We start from the raw sequence: 24,770 nt of genomic DNA on the forward strand, positions 1-24,770 counted from the left end.
TAGCTAACATCCATTTCACGTACAAACAAACAATCTGTCAATATAACCTCCACTGGAGGTCCAAATTATGATCTTCATAGGATCAAACATGGGCCATGGCTTAATATTTTAAATTCACTGTAAACGTGTTTCTTGTCTTATTTTTTAATCGTTTTAGAAATCGACCGAAGGTCGCCTGTTTTTGCTAAATTTGTGAATAATTTTCAAATTCTAAGAAAATTTTTGCGATAAAATGGTTCAAAAGACTATCTACTAAAATATGGTATATTTTTCAATGTCATTATGAATAGATCATTTAAACATTGGGGTAAAGAACAGTTTATTAAGATATACATGTGAAAGCCAATCGCATCGCTACGGACGAAGATTTTGATGCCAAGTTCGGATTATTACTTTACGATGGTCAGGCAAGAAATATAAAATCAGCGACGAGTCTTCAAACATTACTAATATTGAATGCGCGTTTATGTTTAACCCATATTTCTCCACACTCGAGATTTAAACATTGTTACAGCCGCACCCAGAAGGTAACCCATTTTATTATTTTTGTTTTCCCTGATTGGGGTTGCTGATGTCGAATAAACTTAATAATTATAATATTGACTTCTTCGAATTGAAATGTTACAATATCGATGGTGCAGATCACAAACCATCTATGTCAAATTTTATGATTTTGACTTTATGGTATCAAAAAATCAACAAAAATTTAACGGATCTGTTGAACTTTACCTCCTATGTCAAAGAGAAATATAGCCCAGTTTATTGATATTTTAATTATAACTCCTATGTCATATTCATCGTTTTATGCTGCAAACAAATCATTTTTAACCTTCCGCAGTAAAATCGTATTTTTTGACTAAGAAGGTTTGTGATCTGCACCATCGATATTGTACCTACTGAATGAATAAATAAATAAATTGAAAAAAAATCACGAAATTTCGAAGTTACCTAATACAATACTTGTTTTATTTCAACTTTCTGCATGTTCATTTGTATTTTATAAGTAAATATTTGGATTTTGAGTTGATTGTAGGTAGGTATCTATCTACACGGCCATTGTGTGTTATGATATTATGATTCACCTGTGCCTCACCTATGTTTTTACCTGTGCCGCGATTCCGGCGCGTAATACGGTCTTCACAGGTAACATGCACGAGCCCATACGAAGTCCGCCGACGTAGCCAAGATCAACCAACCCGGCGATCGGCGTCGCTGCTTCGTTCTCCATACTTGATTAGTTACAGGTGGCAGCCGCCAGAGCGGCGATTTTACAAAACAAAACTTCAAAACTGCATCAGTCGACTTTTAACCGCCGGTAAAAGAGCGCCCGCGATGAGATAACAACTTGCGCTCTCGTGTGTATGTGTCATTCGCACAGGTAGGATGATGGCGTTTCAATATAACACCTGAATTAGCCGGACTTTGGAAGAAACAGGAGACCAATAACCTGATTGTGATATTATGTCAAAGGAAAGAGCGTGATTTATGTGATAGTGTGTGTGTACCTGTGTTTTTATTGGATACTCCTTCGGTGCTTGCCAGGCTTGCGCTAGTGTATGTGTTTCAACTTTTCTTGTTTCGTCTTGCCGTAGGTTTGATTTCTGATTTTGTGCTGCCCTGTTGGAACTTTACACCAACAAATAACATTATTATTCATAATTGTTGCAATCGCATTCTATAACTTAATTCATTTTCCTTTTCAACTTCTCAAGATTTTGACAGTGCATCATCTGAGAGTTTTTAATCACCTACCTGCATCATATGATTTTAAAATCAAAGATTTACCTGTGAGCCTTCATAGTTTGAGGCGAGGTGATACTTTGTAGATATTATAGCAACTTATTCATGTGTTGTGTTTTTTTTAATAATATCTACATGCATAATAAATAGTATGGTCTCAGACACGTCAATATAAATTATAATTTAGCAATGCATAATATACATTTGCTTTGATTACCTACTTTTGTGATGAACGTAGTTATAAAATAACTATTAATTATTAATACTTTTACCATTACCTACATTTATGTAAGTTTTGACTTGTGAATTACTTCATTGTTTGTTGTTTAAATACATTTTAATATTATAACCAAACCATGAATGACAAAGTCAACATATAAAAATATAATCAGAAACTAATATAAATAAAACTAGGCGCACACTATCATTATTTTAGCCAATGTAATTTGGGTCTAGGACGATTTGGCACCGGGATAACTGGACACCACGGAATTCGAAAATAAATAGACGTTAGGTACTTATAGGTACTTTAAAAAAATATTTAATATTATTATATGTATATATTTACCTAAATGATTATATTATGATTTAATAGTTGGTGAGAATGTGAAATATGCAGACGTAAATAATGATTTAATCGTGAATATGTTTAAGTTCCAACGAAAAAAGAGTTTTTTATTTTATATAAAGCCTTAGGCATGGTACCTAATTCTCAATCCGCAATAAAGAATACATTACGTTAAGAGTAAAATGAATTAAAACTACTAAGTAGTACATAGAAACTGATTGAAATACCTCGTCTACGTTCTGTATACGTGTCTACGACAGTACGGCGTCCAATTGTCCGGAGTCCAGTCGTCCCATTCCCTGTAATTTTATTATTCTGCCAGCCACGAGTGTCTTGTATAATATAAGATTCTACTAGTCTAGATTTAATCATAGCTAGATGACGTCCCTTGGTTACCTTCTTATATTATGTACACTTGTTTCATGTATTGTCTTTACACGTTATGCCCGACGTGTATTTTTACATGCCACTACTTTTATGCATCTTCGTATTATGTGGGTTAACCCGAGAGGCGTTTTTTAGCGATCATTATTCATCATATTGTTGTATTCATATCCAACTGCCTATTCAGTAGATAAGAAAATACGGGAGGCAGAAAAGAATTTGAAACATAGACATACACGAGCACTGAATTCAATAATTAAACGAAAAAATAACTTGTCTTTTACTGACATTATAATGCCGGGTCCACACTGGCAACATGTCGCCGGCAACCTCGCTAAATTTTACGATAATTATCATACTTATCGTAAAATTTAACGAGGTTTCCGGCGACATATTGCCAATGTGGACCCGGCATAAGAATCTAGCCCTTTGATCGCGAGATCAATCAATGCATTATCTTTATTTGCTCCCCAGTGTTGACTGCCCACTGTAAGATTATGTTTAGGTGTAAACAATGTTTGACTAACGTAGATTTTCTTTGACATGGATGACGCAATCGACATAATATTTAAAATGGGGCCTCGAAACAGTTCAAACCAGTCATACACTTATTATTATATTTTATCAAAATTTTAAAATTAAGTATGCGTATTTTTAACAAATCGAGTAGGTATATAATAGAAAAAAATCCCTGCAACAGACCAATACGTATAACTAGGTACTCGCGCAGATCAAAGCGACAAAAAATCTCAGTCATCTTCTACAATAATTTTTAGTTACAGGTTGTGATTATAAAAAAACATAGTACCAATTTATGGTTTTCATTTAAGGATTTAAGTATTATTTTTTATCGTGGGGAGTCTCAAAATCAGCCAGTACCTCGGACGTTCGATTCCACAAATTTATCCCCGTACTTATTTGACATTACTTTGGTAGTGATGACTCTTATAATAATATTAATCTCTTAAAAGTGTGGTGCTAAAATGCTCCGTCAAGAAAGGAAATGGTGTAAATAATATTACTGTAATTATAATACCAACATAAAATGCACCGTTGTAAAATTGTTAAGCACCTGCCTAATTAAGTAGTATGCTGTCACTAACGAGGCTTTCGATTTATTAACAATTATTTTATTACTTAGGGTAGTTTACCTGGACACTGTTTACCGGATAACAACTTTCTACGGACGATATAAATCAATAACTCAATTGAAACGTAATTCAATAAAATGTGGTGTCGTAAACACCTACTTACTTAATAATATTACGCTGTCTGTACCTACATACTTAATTTATATTAGCTGGTAGATATTATTACCTAGTAGGCACTTTACTGGTTTCATTTCCTGTCATAAATTCATAAACATGATGGAAAATAACGTAAATATAAATACATATAGGTATATATATAGGTATTATAAATATAAATATATATACACATAGGTAAGTACATACTACCTGATCTAGGATATCTGCTAATTAATTTCATGTTCTGAATAGGTACATAAACATAATATAAGAATTTTGCCGCACTATAATAACAACCCATTAAATTACGTATTTGCGTTTATAAGTTGTTAATTAATTAGTCCGTAGTTTGTTTCTACACCACTCATTAGTGGCAGGGGGCTGAGGTTGGCTGTTGGGATTTGACATAAATCATGCATAGTACATTTTGTCAGTCATACTTATTTGTTTTCATTGATCTAAGAATACAATTTGCAAATGGTGCTGGTTAGTTTTTAAAATTCAATTAAACCCTGCCTAAACAAAACCATAATGGTTTAGGTATGCTATGGGGCATGGGCGATCTGACAAAAATACTGCACACTTTACAGTCATATTTATTTGTTTTCGTTAAATTAAGAATACATAATATTACAGATGGTGTTGGTTTTTTTTTTTTATTAAGCCATGCCTGATAATTAAAGATATTCTATAGATACATAAAAGAATATGTTTTGATTATTATCCAGTAGCCTTGGACTATCACGCCGTGGGTCTCAGGTTCGAATCCTGGGCCTGGCAAGTATAGGTAAATCACTCTACAGTGGCACCATGGGTACGGAAAAAGCGACTTGCAGTTGTAGTGGTGTTGTTTGTTAGCATTAAATCAGGCACTGCAGCAAACAATTCCAATAACGAAACGCGAAACGCCTATGGTGCCACTGTATAATGATTTACCTATACACATAATATTGTTTTTCATTGTGTGTGTCCAGGGTATGGACCTAATAGGTTGAGCAAGTGGGTGACATCCATTTCTCGTAAAAAACAAAATCTGTTAATACAAACCTCTACTCTGTGGAGGCCCATATGATCCTATTAGGATCGGACATGGTCGAAAAAAAAATGTCTTGGATTAGGCAGGGTTTAATTGAATTAAAAAAAACTAACATTATCTACGTATACTTAGAGGTCTAAGTTCATTGAAAACAAAAACGTTTGACCGACAAAGTTTAGTGGGTACTATTTATGTCGGATCTTAACAGCCAACCTCCACCATTCGCTACTGCACCTCATATATAAATAATGTTGATCTGTTTTGGTTACACACTGTTACGGAAGTACGAAAGGATTATTAATTAATGTGTAGATGAGACCTGTCTTCGTGTATTTCAAAGTAATTAAATACAGCCAAAACATAGGACATATTCTCAGCGACGCGCCAAGGGTGGCTGCCGCCTGGGTACCAGCTCAAAATTGCCGTTCCACCTAAATAAACCTATTTTTACAACGTTTTTCTTAGCTCGTATTCTTATTTGTCCGGTGGTTCTTTGTCCGGTATAAATCTTGCAATCGATTTTTAACTAACTTCCCGACTAGCTAGACATTTGAAACTTTTAGAATATATCAGAACACGATGGCAATGTATTTTTTTAATACTTTTAGCCATCTTTAAGTAGAATTGAATTAATTTTCATTTAATTCTGTTTTTTATGAAAAGTTATTTCGACACCATTATTAGTTGCTAGGGGTCTGGGGTCCTAGCAACTAAATTATTAATATATACGTGCGTTACTATGGAAATCAATATGACATTTCAGTATTATTTCTATCAAGTACAATTTTTTTGATCGTTTAAGCTAGTCAAGTCAAGTTTATATGATTCAACAAAAAATTTAAAAACGTTGTATATAAAAAGTTCTTTTTATATTGTAATTATTTAATTGTAAATTTAACAGAATCCAAAGAAAATTTAAAACAATCATTGTATTGTCATAAAAATATTGACTTATTTTACTTATTAAATAATATAACATTCTGAATTATAATATTATAAAGCGTCTTAATTCGATAAATACGTATCATTGGAGCACATAACCATTAATTAGTAATCACATTATTTGCCATAATATCGTTCGAGAGGCTATTTCATATTCGTGAATGTTTTTGTCTATTTTTGAATTTGTTTAGCTTAATTAAATTTTTTTTTGCTGTATATTCTTTCAATTGAAAATATCCCTCTGAAGTTGGCGAAACCGGTCCAGTTATATTTAATAATAGTAAAATTAGTACGATAAAAAATATGTAATTACGTTTTGTTTAAATTAATAATATTTGTATCTATTCCTTCATTCGTCGCTCTTTATAATGTACCGTCCCTATGCATCGCATGACCTAGCTACCAACCACGGGATGTCACTGTCTAATGATGTATTTTTATTATCGGTAGGTATAACAATAATTAATGATATTCTTGTATTCCTACCATAAACATTTCTAATAGGTAACTGTATTTTCTCCAACAATCCGCCATTGTACAGTGGAGGCTGTATACTTATATATGTAAATTAAAATGTGTTAATATTATGAAAATGCTGATATAGTAAATAGTTAGATACTTTCAGAGATAGAGTTATTCTGCGAGTATTTAAAACTTGATAGATCGCTTAGCAAGTAATCGAGTACGTACTTGAGTGGATATTTCAAGCAGTAAAAACAAGTTTATATCAGACCCGTGATGGTTTGCACAATTTAATCCTGCCGATTTAACGTTGCAAAGCCGATTAAAATGTTGAAAAAATCCTTTCTCGAAATGTCAGACTTAACCCACGCTCTTGAATAAATATTAAAAAAATGTTAATTTTGATGAATCGGCCATTTATCCCAAGGGAGACGAGACGCGTATTTCATTATTTTAAAACGATTTTATGGCGAATAACGATACTAATTAGTGTTTGTTTTCACTTAGCCATAAGTAGAGTATAATTACGTTTTATAACTAAGGGCGTCAAATCGAGGAGAATCATTAGGTATACATAGAAAGCTACATAAACTTAGGAAATATCTTTCCATTAAAAAATTCAGCTCACTGGTTGGAAATAAAATATATCTATTAATTAAGTACCTACAATAAAAGTTTTAACAGGACTTTATTTTTCGGGTTCGCGATGTCTAGTTTACTTCCGTTGTCCTTGAACGTCACGTTCTTGGTGAACAGGAATGACACGTGCATACCTAATTTAAAATTTATCCAAATATATTTGCCAGTCACTAGTGAGTTTTGGAAGTTGTCAGGTGTATTTTTAAATGTACCTATCTAAAATCGTAGACTCGCAATATTGTCTATAGAATCAGAGATGGCATTTCAATTAGATTTAGTCGTATACCTGTATCTTGTTAGTAATGTATCCATACAACACATTTCTTAGATATTGCAGTCATGAAAGGATGTGATGAAGGAAATATGGCGGCATTTTGGCAATGCCTAGGGGCGGCATTTTGTCTAGGGACGTCACTCACACTGATATGCCTCTTTGCCTGATAACCTCTCGTAAAATTAGATCAAATGCTATTCACTTGTATTAATCAGCGCTCGAAATGGAAAAGTTTACGAACCGGAGCGTTCGGAAATTTTCTGAAGATATTAACATAGTTATCAAATGTTATGTGTATTTCATAAAAATAAGTTTGTTAGATTTTTGTTATATGGCCTATCTAGCTCAGACGGTCAAATTATTTATTCCACGAGACGGAGCGATAACTTTACCGATTTCACGAAAAGGAACGGCGCTTACTTTACACACCCAACAATAAAATTGTCGATTATTTACTTAAGCTCTATCGAACGATATTATAATACTAAGTAGGTACAGCGGCGAATTTATTTGACGCAATCAATACGTTAAAAGATTTCAAAAGGGGGCCTCGAAACAACCCAACAATAAAATTGTCGATTATTTACTTAAACTCTGTCGAACGATATTATAATAATAAGTAGGTACAGCGGCGATTTTATTTGACGCAATCAATACGTTAAAAGATTTCAAAAGAGGGCCTCGAAACAGTTCAAACAAGTCATTAAGTTACTAAGTGCAATAGGAACAGATTTTATACAATTCCGTCCTTAATTCACGTCTCTAAATCTCTCAGTGAGCGGTACTTAGGTATCTTGTACAAATTGTTTTATGGTTAAATCAAAAATATTAGATGTTTTTCTGAACGGATTTCTATATAACAATGATTGAAGGCAATTTCGGTTTGATGTAATTGCCACTTCTGTACCGACGCAAAAAAGTAAGTTAGGTACTTAGTATTTTATCAGGGCTGTATAAAAACTAGTTGCCCAGGGCCGTAGATTTACTCTTTGCCGTCATTTTCATACGATTTGGCTTCAAATCTATTTAAAAAAAAGAAGGTTTTCTTATAGCTAAATAAAATCCAAGCGTTCTGCTGTGATAACGTTTTTAGAATTCACGATTCCCTATTTATCATGTCGCTAAAAATTATTTAGGTCTTACGACTAAATCCGTCGATTGTAGTATTTAATGTAAACATAGGTCTTGGTTTAATAATATCATCGAAATGTTTCAATGCGTTTTTCCCAAAACTATCGTTTAGCACTTACGTCTGTCTTCTACCCAGATTTTCATTTATCAGCGAAAGTAAAACAATAATGTGGTCCCAATAAACGCTTACAAAATAAAAATATTATCGTTGACATTTTTACAAGTTATATTCTGGATTGCCTTGAAATTTGTTTCGAGATTCGGAAAGAATAAGAAGTAGTTACTTACTTTCTGTTTCTTTTCGGTACAAACATTGTATCATCATCGTTAGGTAATTAAATGTTTAATACTTTTCCAGACCATACGGTACCATTTTAATTGAATGGCACGAGACGAGGCAACCCATAGTGATTTCATATGAAGGGCACTGCTGTATCTGTATAATATTATACAGAGATCATTACATTACATTCTAAACAAAATCCGAATCTAAAACTTCTATTAAGAGATGTCAAAACAGAATAAGAATAAATGACAGAAATGCAAATGGATTTAGATAATAATATGTAATGATCTCTGTATAATATTATCATTTATACCAATCACCGTATGACACTATTGATGTTACCAGTGTATTTGATAGTTGTGCCTTGTTTATTACAGTTATCTTACAATAATTAACTAGATAAATAAGCGAAATACGAGGCATTGTATCAGTTACCGACTATCTAGATTATAGACTATGGATGAAAATTATACGTATTTTGTAAACAGCACGACTAGGAACTGTTTTTAAAGTTCGCAAATGTTTTACAGAGTCTACAAGATGAACGACGGCCTCAAGGAAACGTTTGTTGTAATGAATACATTATTAAAATGACATTTGAAAGTGACAGATGAAGCAGCCATTTTGAATGACGTGTGACGTCAGATTGCTTACGTCACACACAGTGCTATACGCTATATGGTGGAACATCCGTTAAATAACTTATAAAGAATTTGGTAATCTCATACATACGGCCCTAAGTTATTTGCGACCGTTTAGGTATCTTCAGTTACTATGCACACTCACCGAAAATAAATGCATCGATACAAATGGAATGGTACAAAACATAAATCAATTATAATTTTAATTCAAAATCCATCAAGTATCTACTATCTGTCGATAGTATTAATTTCCTAAAATGTATCTAAGTAATAGGTACATAACATAATAATATAGCCAAGTTTTGACATCTTTATAGGGTCATACAATTTTTATTAGTTTAAAAATATATACTTACCTACTGTTATATTATTAATATTATTATAGTATAACCCTATAACCGAACGTTAAACAGTGTGATGAACTTATATAAAAAACTCTAAATAATATGTACATGGGATTAATTAATTAGGTGGTTAATTGAACTGCCGTTTACGTGGTAGGTACATACTCAGAAATTTAAATAGAGACTAGTTAGGTTAAGAATTTAGTTGATACTTAATTTAATAATTGCATTTTAGAGATTTAGTTTCTGTATCAACACTTAGCTAAGATTTCGATTGTCATGCCATTATCAAGACAAGCAGAATGCAGAACTATTCTAACTCACTTTTGCAATATTTTACAGGTTTTTGAAACATCCTATTTAAGTTATTTATTATTTATATATACACATTTATGCATCAATAGTCTTACTAAAATATGATATATACATTTGTCTATACCAGTAGCGAAGGGTGGAGGTAGGGTGTTAAGATCCGCCATAAAGAGTGCACTATACACATTGTTAGTCATACGAATTTGTTTTTATTGAACTAAGACTACAATCGACATACTTATAGTGTTGGTTAGTTTAAAAAAAAAACAATTAAACCCTGCTTAAACCAAACCGTAATAGTATTGATATATTTGAATAAACAAAATTGTTTTGCACACTTTTTCATCCATACTTATTTGTTTTCGTTGGATTAAGAATATATACATATTACACATATTGTTGGTTCATTTTTTTAAATTTATTAAGCCCTGCCCAAACCAAACTATAATAGATAAAAATATTATTATATCTATAAAATATCCAACGTTATGTATGATTTAATTGCATAATTTTAGATATTTTATAGATAGACGAGTATTTTTTTATTATCTACGAGTATTATGGCTTGGTTTAGCAGGGTTCAATTGAATTAAAAAAAAACTAACTAACAACATCAAATTATAGTCTTATTTCAATGAAAACAAATACATATGACTGAGATAGTTTAATGTAAACTATTTATGGCAGATATTAACAGCCCACTTCTACCCTTTTCCATAGGTCTATACACTTAATAAATAATTGAAGTATATTGTTTGAACAAAAACGATGCATAAGTGCGAGTGAGAAAGTATTCGGCACCCTTATAATCTCTGCGACACGCGCTAGAGTAAGATAAAAGGTTTACAGATGTGTGAGATGATTTGCTGTGGTGTCGCCGCCAAATCTTAGTTTGTTGCATAATTTGCTAGCGCGTGTTGCTAAAATTGATATCTTTTGTGTTAAACATAAGGTCAGTGGTAAATATTATTAGTTAATTAAGTAGAAAAGATGGTTCTGTGTGTTGTATTAAAATGTGGTAACCGTACTGATTAGCAAGAAGATGATATTACGTTCCATAGTAAGTTGATACATGTTCATGATAATTTATTTGTATATAGGTATTATTATATATTTAAATATCAGTGACCTAGTGTTTCTTTAAAACAACTTAAATTATGGATATCTTTACCTAATGGTTGAATTTTGACCGCTTAAAAATACTATATGACGTAAAAAAATAGAACATAATATTTTAATTCTGAGCGTCTAGTGCGAGCACTTTGGGTGAGCACTAGCGAAATGGTCTATGGTCTCAAACATTTGTGTACGAATGCGTTCGCTCGCCCACAAACAAAATGCACGGCACGCAGCTTCATTTAGCAATGCAATGGGTGGCGTCTAGAATCTAGATGTATCTATAGTCTAAGGTTTGAATAGTTCTACATTCAGCTGACGTTCAGCATTAACAGTAAACATGGCTGCTTAGAATATGGCCCTTGCGATATTTTAGAACTGTGGACAAATATTTATTACACAACTTAAGTAGGTAAAAAAGATAATATAATTCATGGAAAGTACGTACCCATTTCATTTAAAGTATTTTCTTTCCAACAGGTATGTTTCCATTTCGCTATTTCCTTTCTCTCTTGGGTAAAATGTATCACCTACTTACACCTTATCACACATTTTTGTAAAAGTGTAGAAAATTAACTGTGAAATTCGAAACTAGTTGTAATGCTAGATTATAGAAAAAAATCATTACTACTTGTATTCAATCTTACCGAGAGTTGGAAATCCATTAATTTCATTACAACCTACTAGGTACTTTATGAAAACGTTCGACTTGCAACTCTCTGTATGATTGAATACAGGTGTAGACGTATTAAATTGATACGAAATGTAAATGTTTATATATTTACTCAGGCAGATACATTTTTTCTTCATATTAGTCAAAGAGTATTGGTACATTGCAATACAAGGTAGCTATATTTATTATGAAATATTTCTGCTGGCAAGAGATATAGGTATCTATATACCTATAATTATTTAGTTAATTTAATACAATACTTATACTTAATTGCAAATAATTACAAGATAAAAAGAACTTTTTATATACCACGTTTTTAAATTTTCTGTTGAATCATATAAACTTGACAATTCTATGTATTAATAATTTAGGACAAATAAGGCAATTGTCAACAAATCATTTTTTTTGCTATTTTGCAACAAACAAACATAATATGGAATACTGAAATGTAATTTTGATTTCCGTAGTAACCCACATAATAGTGGATTTGATTACGGATTTCTTCCGAAATAACTTTTCATACAACACAGAATTAACTGATAATGAATTCAAAGATGGCTAAAAGTATTAAAAGAATGCATTGGCATCGTGTTCTGATATATTCTAAAAGTTTCAAATGTCTAGCTAGTCGGGAAGTTAGTTAAAAATCGATTGCAAGATTTGTACTGGATTAACGACCACCGGACAAACAAGAATACGAGCTAAGAAAAACTTGCTAATAAAATACATCTCATCAAAATACTAAGACAAAGGTTACCAGTTGATTGGATTTCACAACGATTTCGAAACGTTTCAAATGTATAACTTATTGATGAATCATAATATTTGGATCCTTGTTGGTAAAACTATAAAAGTCACCTACCGTAAGAAATAGCAATAATACTTCATTATGGTTATTCCAGTTATAAATGTGAAGAAAGTACACAAAAAACTAATATACTTACTTAATTAGTGTTATTTTTTCTATTCATATTTTTCCACTATGAAAAAAATTGTAATAGATAGGTACGTTCAAATTAATACTTTATTATGATAGTTATTCAGTACGTATTTGCGCCGAACTTATTCAATTCGTTAATACAGCGAGAACCAAAATGTTTAGTAGACTTTTGTGGAATTTAATAATATACGTATAAGTAATTTATAATATACCGACTTGTATCTAATGTTACTTATTGTATTTCAGTACTTCCGTGAATTTAAAACAATATCCATCAATCTTGTAAAGAGATTCGGATTGTATGATAATGTATCAAGTCACTGCCACCTTTAGATTAATAAAGCTTGAGCGTAACTTTTTGCACAAGCAACGAGTGGTCAAAATCAGATCCCAGATTGCTTACATATTATTGATTCGCCCTTTCTCGTTTCAAATTGAATTATAAAAAAATCTCAAATGAAATATATTAACTATCAGTGTTGAATTAATAAATAATATACATTCCTATTATTCATCAGCTGTCAAAGTCAGACTAGTCCTTCACACAAAAACCGGTGGTAATATCGATTTCCAAAAAATATGTAGCATTGATCTATGCATTACATTTGTAGAATGTGTGTTAATGCTAGTGTATTATTTATCATGTAACTTATCTATTCAAATCAAACCATTCCCTTTGTGAACACGACAGACGCGTCAGTATGATCACTCTATAGAACAATGACAGGCAATGACAGTAGTTCATACATAGACAACAACGGGAGGGGCGGAAAAAGTAGGACCAATCGTTGTGAATATATCGGCTTTCTACTTGAGTCGGTACTTGAGTACTTGAGAAAGTGTACTATGTGAGCGAAGCACGTGTCGTACAAAATATTTTTTATGTGTGGTGAATATCTTTATAAATTAATTTTCTAAAACGTCCACCAAGTTTGATATTTTACCATAGAAACAGCACTATCTATAAATTTAATTACCTATCCAAAATCCATGATTGATTTAATTAAAATTTGCTACCGATTACAATGTATGATATTATGTTTCAAAACCAACACAAACTTTAGGGGCAGATAATATACTAAAATAATTATTTAAGTAAGTACCTATGTATAATATATTTTCTTGATGGTGTGATTGAGCGACATTCCCATACAAAGCCATGAAAAAAACTCAGGTTACAAATCAATGGGGGAAAATCACTTTATATTCATCATTCACCGGGGGTTTTTGTCTCTTTGCTTTTCTCGGCCGTCCATACCATCCGCATAGGTAGCGGTAGACCACCTTTTAGTATGGGTTTTATAATTAAATCGATTGTATTCTAGGAGGTCTGGTTAAAGATGGTAACAATATGTTACTGAACCTCGAAAAAGTGCACGGGATAGTGTAGGTATATGGGTTTGCGATATGGGATATGATAAAGAAATAAAATGTTGAGCGACTGTAGCTAAACATGATATGACTCGACTGAGAGATAGTAATATTTCAAGAATAAAAAATATAGCCGGGTCTGCAGAATTTGGTGTCCACTTTCAGAACTTTAAATATAACATCGGGGGTAAGAAAACATCATCGTCATCCCCCCCTCGATAAGGCCGAAAGACAACTGTTACATTTCCGTTTGCGTTATTGTCTATGGTCTATAAATGACCGTAAACAATAACATGTAGGTTGTAGGGTTATGTATAGGGATTCCAATCCCGGGATCCCGAGCTATTTTCGATACCTATGAATCCCGGAATTGATAAACATAATCCCGAAACTTTCGGGATTGATTTTCTATCAATTTTTATGGAAAATAAAATAAAAACGAAAATATAACAGAAAAAATACTTTTAATAACAAATAACTACATTAGAAATAAGCTGAGTTTGAATGAAGTTTGATTTATACCCATGTGTAAGTTGCCGATTCATTTTATTTTTTCACTTAAATTAATAAAAATGAGAAAGATTGGAAAAAAACAATCCTTCGGACTTTTAACAAAGTAATTCCGCCATGATCTCATACGTTTTACGGCAGTTTCATATTTGGCTGACTAATTAGATTTATGAAGCGGAAAGGCCATAAGTACACCATGATTGTTTGCTTTACTATTTTAAATCTCGCTAATCCATTCATTAAGTCTTTACTATCAGAAACAGCAATCTCATATTAAATTCATATTATTATTTATATTACAATATTATTTACTCCATTAAACTTATGTATTTCCAAGATTGAACGTAGATATACAATGTTAACAATAAATGTCTTAAATAGTATAAATTATACTAGATTTATTTTTGACCAATTTTATCAATGTTATTTGTAAATATAAAAAAAAATATATTAACAATGGAAAAAATGCCAATCCTGGGACCAGTCCCGGGATCCCGGGATTGTCAAATTGTAATCCCGAAATCCCGGGATCAGAATTTTGGCTCGGGATTCGATTCCCTATTATGTTTATACAAAACTTCTACAAAGTCATGAAGAGAAAAAAAAGGGTACAGTTCGGTTATGAGGAATACAGCGGAAAACACATTTTGAAAATACCCGATATACTGAATTATTTGTTAAAAAAGTTAAAGTCTGGAAAAAAAAGTCTGCCAGCCAAATAATATTACGAAACTTTGGGTTGCTGACATCTGCAGTGGGTATTATTGCTGGAACCGGATTCGCCGATGCGCTATGGTAGATTTAGCCAGAGGTCGTGTCTACGGTGGCAACTGGAAACGCACTACTCGCCTCTCGACTATTTTGCCTTCGTGCCTGCCACGAGGACTTTGACTTGCGAGATGTTGCCTGTTGTCTGTTTCCACGTAGGTAGCTATTAGATACAGTCCTATGCACTTATGCAGTGCTCGCCATCCATAACTTTCTCTATTATATTATAGGCAATGTCCAACGGTTATCATTATCATCATCCAGTGGCGAAGATTGCAGATAGGCTGTTAAGATCCGACATAAATAGTGCACACGAAATTGTCAATCAAACGTATTTGTTTTCATTGAACTAAGAGTACCTATACCTAATTAGTGGATAGTGTTTGAATAGTTTTTAAAATCCAACTAAACAAACCCTGCCTAATCCAAGTCCTAGTAGATAATATGTAGTCAAAAAATATTCGTTTATCTGTAAAATACCTTAAATTATGTCATTAAACCATACTTAGTTTAAGTATTTTATACACTTATAGAAGAATATTTATTATTAATTATGCTTTGGTTTAGGCAGGGCTTAATGAATTAAAAAAAACTAATAGACACGACCTGTAATAATATGTATTATTAGTTCATCTAAAACAAATAAGTGTGACTGAAATAGTGTGGAGTATTTTTATCGGATCGCCATAGCATACCTAAACTATTGTGGTTTGGTTTAGGTAGGGTTTAATTGAATTTTAACAACTAATCAATCATAATATTTCCAACGGCTATATTGTAATATGATTATCCCCTGACTGCAATTATGGTATTGGTATTAACATCATTTATTATCAATACGTTTAAATATTAAGCAACACCAGAATTCAGAATTATTTATTTTCATGAAAACTAATCTAACATACATAAATGTCGTGATGTTAGGATATTTGTAGGTAGGAATATTTGAGAATTTAATAATAAATATACTATCTTTACCTTGTTGAATTGCAAACTGGTTGCCTTTCCATTGGCAGAAAATTAAATATTTTGGGTAACGTATTTGTTAGAATTGATACGTGTGACTCATACACGGATGCGTAGCTTTTTAAGGATAAGAGCACTCATTTAGACAGTGAAATATGTGGGTTCGAATCCTACACGGTCCAGATTTATATTGGGTATGTTTCTGAGGTGTTTTATGTATTTATTACAACGTTTTTCTTAGGTCGTATTCTTATTTGTCCGGTACAAATCTTGCAATCGATTTTTAACTAACTTCCCGACTAGCTAGATCAGAACACGATACTTTTAGCCATCTTTAAGTAGAATTGAATTCATTTTTAGTTAATTCTGTTTTGTATGAAAAGTTATTTCGATACCATTATTGTTTGCTAGGGGGTGCTAGCAACTAAATTATTAATAATATATACGTGCGTTACTATGGAAATCAATATGACATGTCAAAATGACATTTCAGTATTATTTCTATCAAGTACAAATTTTTGTTTAAATTTAAAATTATAAAGTCAAGTTTATATGATTCAACAGAAAATTCAAAAACGTGGTAGGTATATAAAAAGTTCTTTTTATCTTGTAATTTATTTATTATTATGTATTTTCACCTGTACATACCTACATTGTTCCATAGTTATTTTAGTGGGATTCTTGTAATTATTCTTTTAACATCTTTAATGTAAAGTATATATTTAACGCCCACGATAACTGAGCGGTTAGGCTTATGTTGTTTTTCAATGCGTGTTTGAAACCAGATCATGTACCTAAACAGGTTGAGTAAGTGTCTAATATAATTTTCTCGTAAAACTAAACATTTCTAAATACAACCTTCTAGAGCAGGGGGGGGGGGCAAACTTTTTGGATGGAGGGCCAAATTCAAGAATTCAAAATGAGCGGCCGGCCGCAAGTAACATACCATTTTTAGATATAAGTACACTATTTATTATCACGAAAAATAAACATTACAAAAAAAAATATGAGAAGAATGAAACTGTTGTAAGTACATTTTTTAACATTTTTTTAAATTCAGGTGTTAATTTTGTAGTTGATATTCTCAAAACTGCTTGTAAATGGGCATCGGAGATATTTGATGGTAAAGAATTTTTATTGAGGTTCATGATCGATAATGTTTGTTCACATATATATGTTGATCCAAAAATAACAAACATTTTTCTTGCATAATCTTTAAGCTGGTCGAATTTGTCTGAATTAAGGGCATTGTAAAATTGGAGATTTCTTCACGACGATGCAATTCTCTTAAATCAGTGTCACACTGCAGATTAATAATCTCAAGTTGTAGCTTTGTCGGTACACTATCAATATCTATTGAAATCGATGTTCAAACGTAGAAAATAGTGGTTATATTATATTATCAGATGAGACGCAAGGAAGACGTACTGAGATAATACATTTACGAAACAACAAATTCTTCAAATTTTAATATATTCTCAATATTTTTTAAAAAATTATAAAAAAGTTATTCGTAATCAGAAGTACAATTAATGATGGCGGGCTGCAAAAAAATACCCGGTGGGCCGCAGTTTCGCCCCCCCCTGTTCTAGAGGTACTTATATGGTTAAAATATATCATGTATTTATACGTAAAAGATTTCAGTTAATTGTGCTGAAACCCACAATTAATTGGAGCTTAGAACATACTTTTTACTTAACATATTTATTCATTTAATTTATTAAGTAGGTTTTTATTACCTTAAGTAATGTCTATAAAATCTATAAAATAATATTCGTCAAGAACTAAATGTTTGCGAAAAAAAATGTCTTAGCCGCCAGTCATTATAATCGGATTTACCTGGTTATAAGTAAGTTAGTAAGTTAATCCCCGTGTACCGCGCTTTAGTGTCGTCAGGTAGGTATACTGAAGTACTTAGTTATATTCAGGTGTAAGTAATGAACAGACAACGTGACACGCCTAACCATTCTCGAATTAGTGCGCCGTTCCCAGCGAAGGAATCCTTATCACTAACGTCTTATCTAAAGACGGCCTAAGTAAATTCACGTCCACTGCACAGATTCTTAATATTATAGTAAAACGGACGAAAGCTTTGGTGTGTTTACAGCAGGACCGAATTAAGACTTTGTACTGCATGGACTACAGGTAGATTATTTTATCTCAGCAGTTTTCAATTATCGATATAGGTATCTCACTTGCACGGTACACCCGCACTATAATGTATGTTAATACTTGAATTAATAATGGATGCTTTATAGGTACCTACATCTGTTGGAGGTGACGAATTTGATCATTCTCTTCTCTTCTTTCTCGGCACTACATCCCGGGGCGGGATTTGGCCTCCTCTACAATTGTCCTCCACACGCTCCTTTCCCTGGCTGCTCCTCTCCAGTCTCCAGCCCTCCCCATCTTTCTCCAGTCCTCTTCGATACAGTCAGCCCACCTCTTCTTTGGTCTGCCCCATGGCCGTTTCCACTGTGGGATCCATTTGGTCATGATTTTTGGCGTTCTGTGCTCAGGCATTCTCTCAACGTGTCCAGCCCACCTTAGTCTTTGGGATCGACAGAATTTCACCACCGTTTCATGTTTTATTAATTCTTCTAGCTCGTGGTTCATTTTTATCCTGTAACATCCATTTTCCAATGTGGGCCCGAAAATTCTCCTGAGGATCTTTCTTTGATCATTAGCGTCAGCAATTCCTCACAAAGTGAATCTGTCATATGACAATGGATGCTCGTTTGATGAATTCGTTAATACCCTTTGATTTCGATATATACAATTTGATAAAGGTGTGTATGCTTATAATAATAACGTAATGCAAACGATAATCAAATCCAGACACGTCAATTATTTTTGAAATTCATGTTATTATCCAGCAGTGGCGAAGGTGGGGGTGGGTTGTTATAATCCGACATAAATAGTGCACACTAAATTTTGTCAGTCAACCGTATTTGTTTTTATTGACTACTACAATGTGTAGTCGTTTTTAATATTCAATTAAACCCTGCGTAAACGAAAACCATAATAAATAATAATAAAAAAATCGTGCCATTAAGTGAATCATACATAATTCTAGATATTTAATAGATTTTAAGTATTATGGTTCGGCTTAGGCAGGGCTTAATGAATTAAAAAAAAACTCACCAAAAGCATAATATTATGTAATAATATGTAGGTATTCTTAATTCATCGAAAACAAAGAAATATGACTGAAAAAGTATGCATTATTTTTGTCGGGTCGCCTATAGCACATAGCACACCTAGACTATTACGGTTTGGTTTAGGCAGGGTTTAATTGATTTTTTACAAACTAACCAGCACCACCTGCAGTTTGTATTCTTAGGGCACTGAAAATATATTCGTATGACTAACAATGTTTAATGTGCACTATTTGTGTCGGATCTTACCAGCCAACCTCCACCCTAGCTATCTGGCAAGTAAACTTCTTTGAGGATTGACTGATCACCACCAGACAAATTTGAAAAATGGTCTTCACATCAATCTTATATGTAGTACCTACACAAAACCTTGTAGTTTATTCAATATTATTTCTTATTGGTGTCTATCAATATTAATTCTTACGTCTTACTTTTATATTAAATAGTAAAAATATTTTACAAAGCGGATACACTCGATTTGTCATCAGATTTCCAGTAGGTATACTTGATCTTAATATTGCTCGCGAAGTTACTTTGTGTAGATTTTATTTACTACATAATATTATTATTGTATAATAAATGTAGTAAATGCTTTAATATGTCGAAAATTGCCAAATACGTATATTTCTTACAATGTGATACCCCTCCAGTAACATTTTAAATCATCATCATCAACCGACGTCAATTCACTGCTGGATGAAGGCCTCCCCAAGCTTCTTCACAACTCTCTCGGTCCTGCGTCTTTCGCTGCCACGTATTTCCGCCGTAACTTTACCAGTTCGTCAATCCAGCGGCTTTTAGGACGACCCAGTGGCCGTTTCGTGCCCCTTGGGTACAACTGGATGACGGCATTTGTCCAGCGGTCTTCATTTTAAATATGGAAGAAGAATATTACTGTCCAGCGGTCAACATTTTAAATATGGAAGAAAAATATTTTCGAAAAACCGTAATGAAATCATTTCATGGAAACATTTTTTTCTAAAACATCACTAAATACTAAATTGCCAGATCACTCACCTCGAATTAAATTGAAAATATTCACGATATCTATAACAGAACCACTCATGATCTGTAAAAAAATATGTACCTAAGCAGATTCAATAGTAATGAAGTAGCCTGGGCAAGTTAATGCCTTAATCTGGCACTGATTAACAATGGTGGCAGTTTAGAACCAATTCTAACAATTTAGTGATTCGCAATTTTATGTCATGTCTGTGTTTCATAATCGTGGTTAGCCACGCACTTTTTATTTCGCAGTGGAATGGTGGAATTTACTCTTTTATCAATGTTTTATATCACTGCTTACTGCACCATGTCGATCTTCTGCTGGATAAATATCTCCCATAGGCTATGGGCCATAGCTCCATCCACTCTTCCTAGTCATTCGATTTTTGTTGCCATATAAACATTTAATACTGATTGATATAAGAAATTGTATTATACATGAAACACTTTATGTTAAATACATAAATTTTCGTGGCCAAATATATAAACAAATAATATGTATTACAATTTTATTATAGTTTGTGATCAACTATTGTCCTGGGAATTTATGAGAAAATTTGACGAAATTCCGAAATAATCCCGCAAGAATTTCTATAAGTCGAATATCAGAATATACTCCTTAGACGTAAGTTGAGTAATAATAATAATATTTCAGGGTTTTTCTTATTAGTTCTAGTCACTTGCATTTTTATTTTACGTGAACAACTGGTTCGCAACTTGACGATTAATTTAACAACTTGTTCGCGCGAACATTCTAAAGGCCTAAAATACGAGGGTGGGTCAATAATTCCTTAGAAAAAAGCATTAAAACAGTTTTTATTTTTGTATTTTTTTTTTATTTCTCAACATAATCTCCTTGGAGCTCAATACACTTGGTTAGACGTTTCTCAATTTTTTTTAAACCGTCAGAAAAATAAGTTTTCGGAAGGTCCTCAAAATAAGCATTTTTCCGATCGATGACTTCTTCATTTGAAAAAAAACGTTGTCCACTTAGCCATTTTTTTAAGTTTGGGAAAAGGAAAAAGTCACTGGGGGCTAAATCTGGCGAATACGGTGGGTGGTCGACCAATTCGAACTTCAATTCTTCAATTTTAGCCATTGATCGTAAACATGTGTGAACACGGGCATTGTCCTGATGAAAGAGGATTTTTTTCCTGTTTAAATGAGGCCGTTTTTCTTCAATTTTGTTTTTTAGCTGGTCCAATAAAGATGCATAATAATCCCCTGTTATTGTTTTTCCTTTTTCCAAATAGTCAACGAAAATAATTCCACGTGCATCCCAAAATACAGTAGCCATAACCTTACCAGCTGATTTTACGGTTTTCGCCTTCTTTGGACATGGTTCGCCTTTCGCAATCCACTGCTTTGACTGTTTTTTCGTCTCGGGAGTATAGTGGTGTATCCATGTTTCATCTACAGTCACAAAGCGACGAAAAAATTCATCCGGATTGCGTTGCATGAGCGACAACAGGGCTTTAGAGGCCACCACCCTATTGCGTGTATTGTCGACTGTGAGCAAACGCGGCACCCATCTTGCAGAAATTTTTTTCATGCCCAATTTGTCATGTAAAATAGAAATGACGCTACCTTTTGAGATCCCTGTAACCTCAATTATCTCACTCAATTTTAATCTTCGGTCACTTAACACCATATCGTGGATTTTATTGATCATTTCTGGTGTAGTCACCTCTACAGGACGTCCTGAGCGTGGTTCATCCTTTGTTGATGTACGACCACGTTTAAATTCATTTAACCAGTTATAAATAGTTGCAAGTGAAGGAGCAGATATGCCGTGAACTAAATCCAACTCATTTTTTATTTCCTTTGCTGTTAACCCTTTTATATTAAAATGTTTAATAACAGCTCTAAACTCAATTTTCTCCATTTTCCATTTTTCCATTTTCCACAAGCAATTTTTTTTTTAAATGTACGAGAAACACACAACAACCCGACCAATCTGATTAAAACTTCGCAGCATACTGAATCGGTGGTGCCGCTGCATGAAAACAAACCGCTTACAGTACTAGTCGCGCCACCTGTCGGCTTTTCTAAGGACTTATTGACCCACCCTCGTACTATATATCTCTTTTTAGTCATTCTCATACTTACGTTAGGTACATAACATCCTGACAAAGGAGTACCAGATATCGGATATCTTCTTCGATAAGAGATTATGTTAAATACCTACGTGGGAAGTTACAATGCTTTATTTGCATTTTCTAATCCATTTAAGTGGCAAGGTTTTCGTATATAAGTTTAAAAGTTATATTCAACTCGAACTTATTCACATAAAATATTTCTGCTAACAAGAGATTTAGTATCAATTGCGAAGAATAACTAAAAAAACATAACGTCCTAAAAACTTATTTTATTTTTTCTTTTTCATAATTCTTCTTTTGACCCTGTCTACATGTTAAAGACTATGTTATTTTCAATAGTTAGTCACGTAAACGAAATGTACATTCGATAGACACTTAGCCGGCTTTTTTAACACTACAACAAGCCACGAAGCCCAATGACAGTAGTGTAATAAAATTATTAATAGAAATGAAACAATCACAAAAACCCATTGTGGAAATTACATAAATATATTGTGACCTCGCCGAGTCGAGAACCCGGAGTCGGGATGAAAGGCCAGCGCCTCACGCACTTGACTTTATTTATTTCATTTTACAACCTGATCGTTATGAAGTATGGCTTCAAAGCCTTGGTTTATACTCGATTAACTAAATACAACGTGATCCCTAAGTTATGAATGATTAATTATAATAACTCTAGATAGGTAAGCAGTTTAGAGGCCTATTACAAATCTGCTTCATTAAGAATAACGACCTTCCACGTAAGATTGACAGTCAATACTATCAATTATACGAATTTGCAATATTCGAAAGAGAAATCTCATTTGGAATACGACCTTCTAAATATTTTCTGCTCTAGTTCCAACCACAGGTAATTCTAAAGTAAGTATCTTTTTATGGGACATTTAATTATTCCCCCAATTAGAATTAATAGAATTACCTAAGATCTACAACAATTAGTCTAAAATTAAATATATGTATTTTTGTTGTTGTTATCTAATAGTTGGTAGAATGGTATCAGATTCTTGTGGCAGTGCAGGCGACTTATTTAGTTGTTGGTGTGGTTATTTTCAAACGACCCTAATACCGTACCAAAGTGATTTCGTCGTGGCCATAATGCCAGAAGAATCTGTCCTTCCTCTAGCTATTACCAATACAATTTAAGACTAAGATAAGTCTGTGATATCGAAATATTTGTTTTTTGGTCAGCGTTTTGATTATTTCCACGGTACCCGAGCACAATATACTTATATATGTATATTATATTAAATTGTTGTATCTCTGTTTATTCTACTATAGAATACATTGTATCAATATGTACGTACATATTTGAAAAGGTTCCGAATTTAAAAGATAAAACTTCTCGAAAATTACGCTCTTTCAATAATTATTATGTAATCGTTAAAGTAGTCAGATACCAGTGGTGAAGTGGTGAGGTGAGTTGTGGATAGATGGGCGCGAGCCTACATCCAACCACTGTTGATCGCGCGTTCTTAATCGAGTATGTTGCTTGAAACTGACGAACGTGCCTTTAGTGCCCAGCAAAACCCAACCGTTGTCTGTCTCATTGAATTAAAAAAAAACAAACAAATCTAATTAGTATTTATTTCTTCATCTTCAATTTGTAATTCGCGTGAACAAAGTCGCCGGCGATCGCTAGTTAGGAATCACTCCCGTTACACATGTAGCGTATTTTATCGCGCGACTACTGTTCTCCGTCGTGTAAAACCGCATTTAGACCAAGCGAGCGAATGTTTGCTTGGTCTAAATGCGGCATAATGTGAAAGCTTCCATACACTCCAAGTTCCTCTGCAACTGCTTAGCGGTGAATTATCGCACGATTTTATATTGCGGTAATAAAAGTCGCTACGTGTGAAACTGGGTAAGGCTTGGTATATATAGCAGCTTATAGGTACTTTTGAATCTAGATAGTTTGAATGTGTGATTAGGCTTATCTTTTATAGTTCAGATGAAACCAGATAACCATGAAAACTAAAAGATAACGGTGTTTTTAATAGATATTATGAAGAAAACATTGAAATAAATCACTTTTAAATGCTTCTTCAAGTAGATTGGGCTGCTGAAGTAAAAAGGTGTGGTAAGTATGCAAGGTCACAGGTCAGGGGTAAGAGGGTCACTGTGCGTCGAATATGACGTTTTCAGCGGTTGGCCGTCGTAG

General features: G+C 33.1%; 1 protein-coding gene across 1 annotated transcript in view; it reads left to right on the plus strand.

The window, feature by feature from the left end:
* The first annotated feature begins 1,368 nt into the window (after positions 1-1,368).
* LOC147069881 (uncharacterized) overlaps positions 1,369-24,770 on the plus strand; it is a 64,353-nt gene continuing 40,951 nt past the window's right edge. Inside the window, exon 1 of the mRNA XM_085950087.1 lies at positions 1,369-1,554. The gene's annotated coding sequence lies outside the window, so the exon portion shown is untranslated. The remainder of the gene's footprint in view (positions 1,555-24,770) is intronic.

This window comes from Rhyacophila brunnea, unplaced genomic scaffold (assembly GCF_057557595.1).
Source record: "Rhyacophila brunnea isolate RB1 unplaced genomic scaffold, BYU_Rbru_1.0 scaffold_224, whole genome shotgun sequence".
Taxonomy (NCBI): Eukaryota; Metazoa; Arthropoda; class Insecta; order Trichoptera; family Rhyacophilidae; genus Rhyacophila; species Rhyacophila brunnea.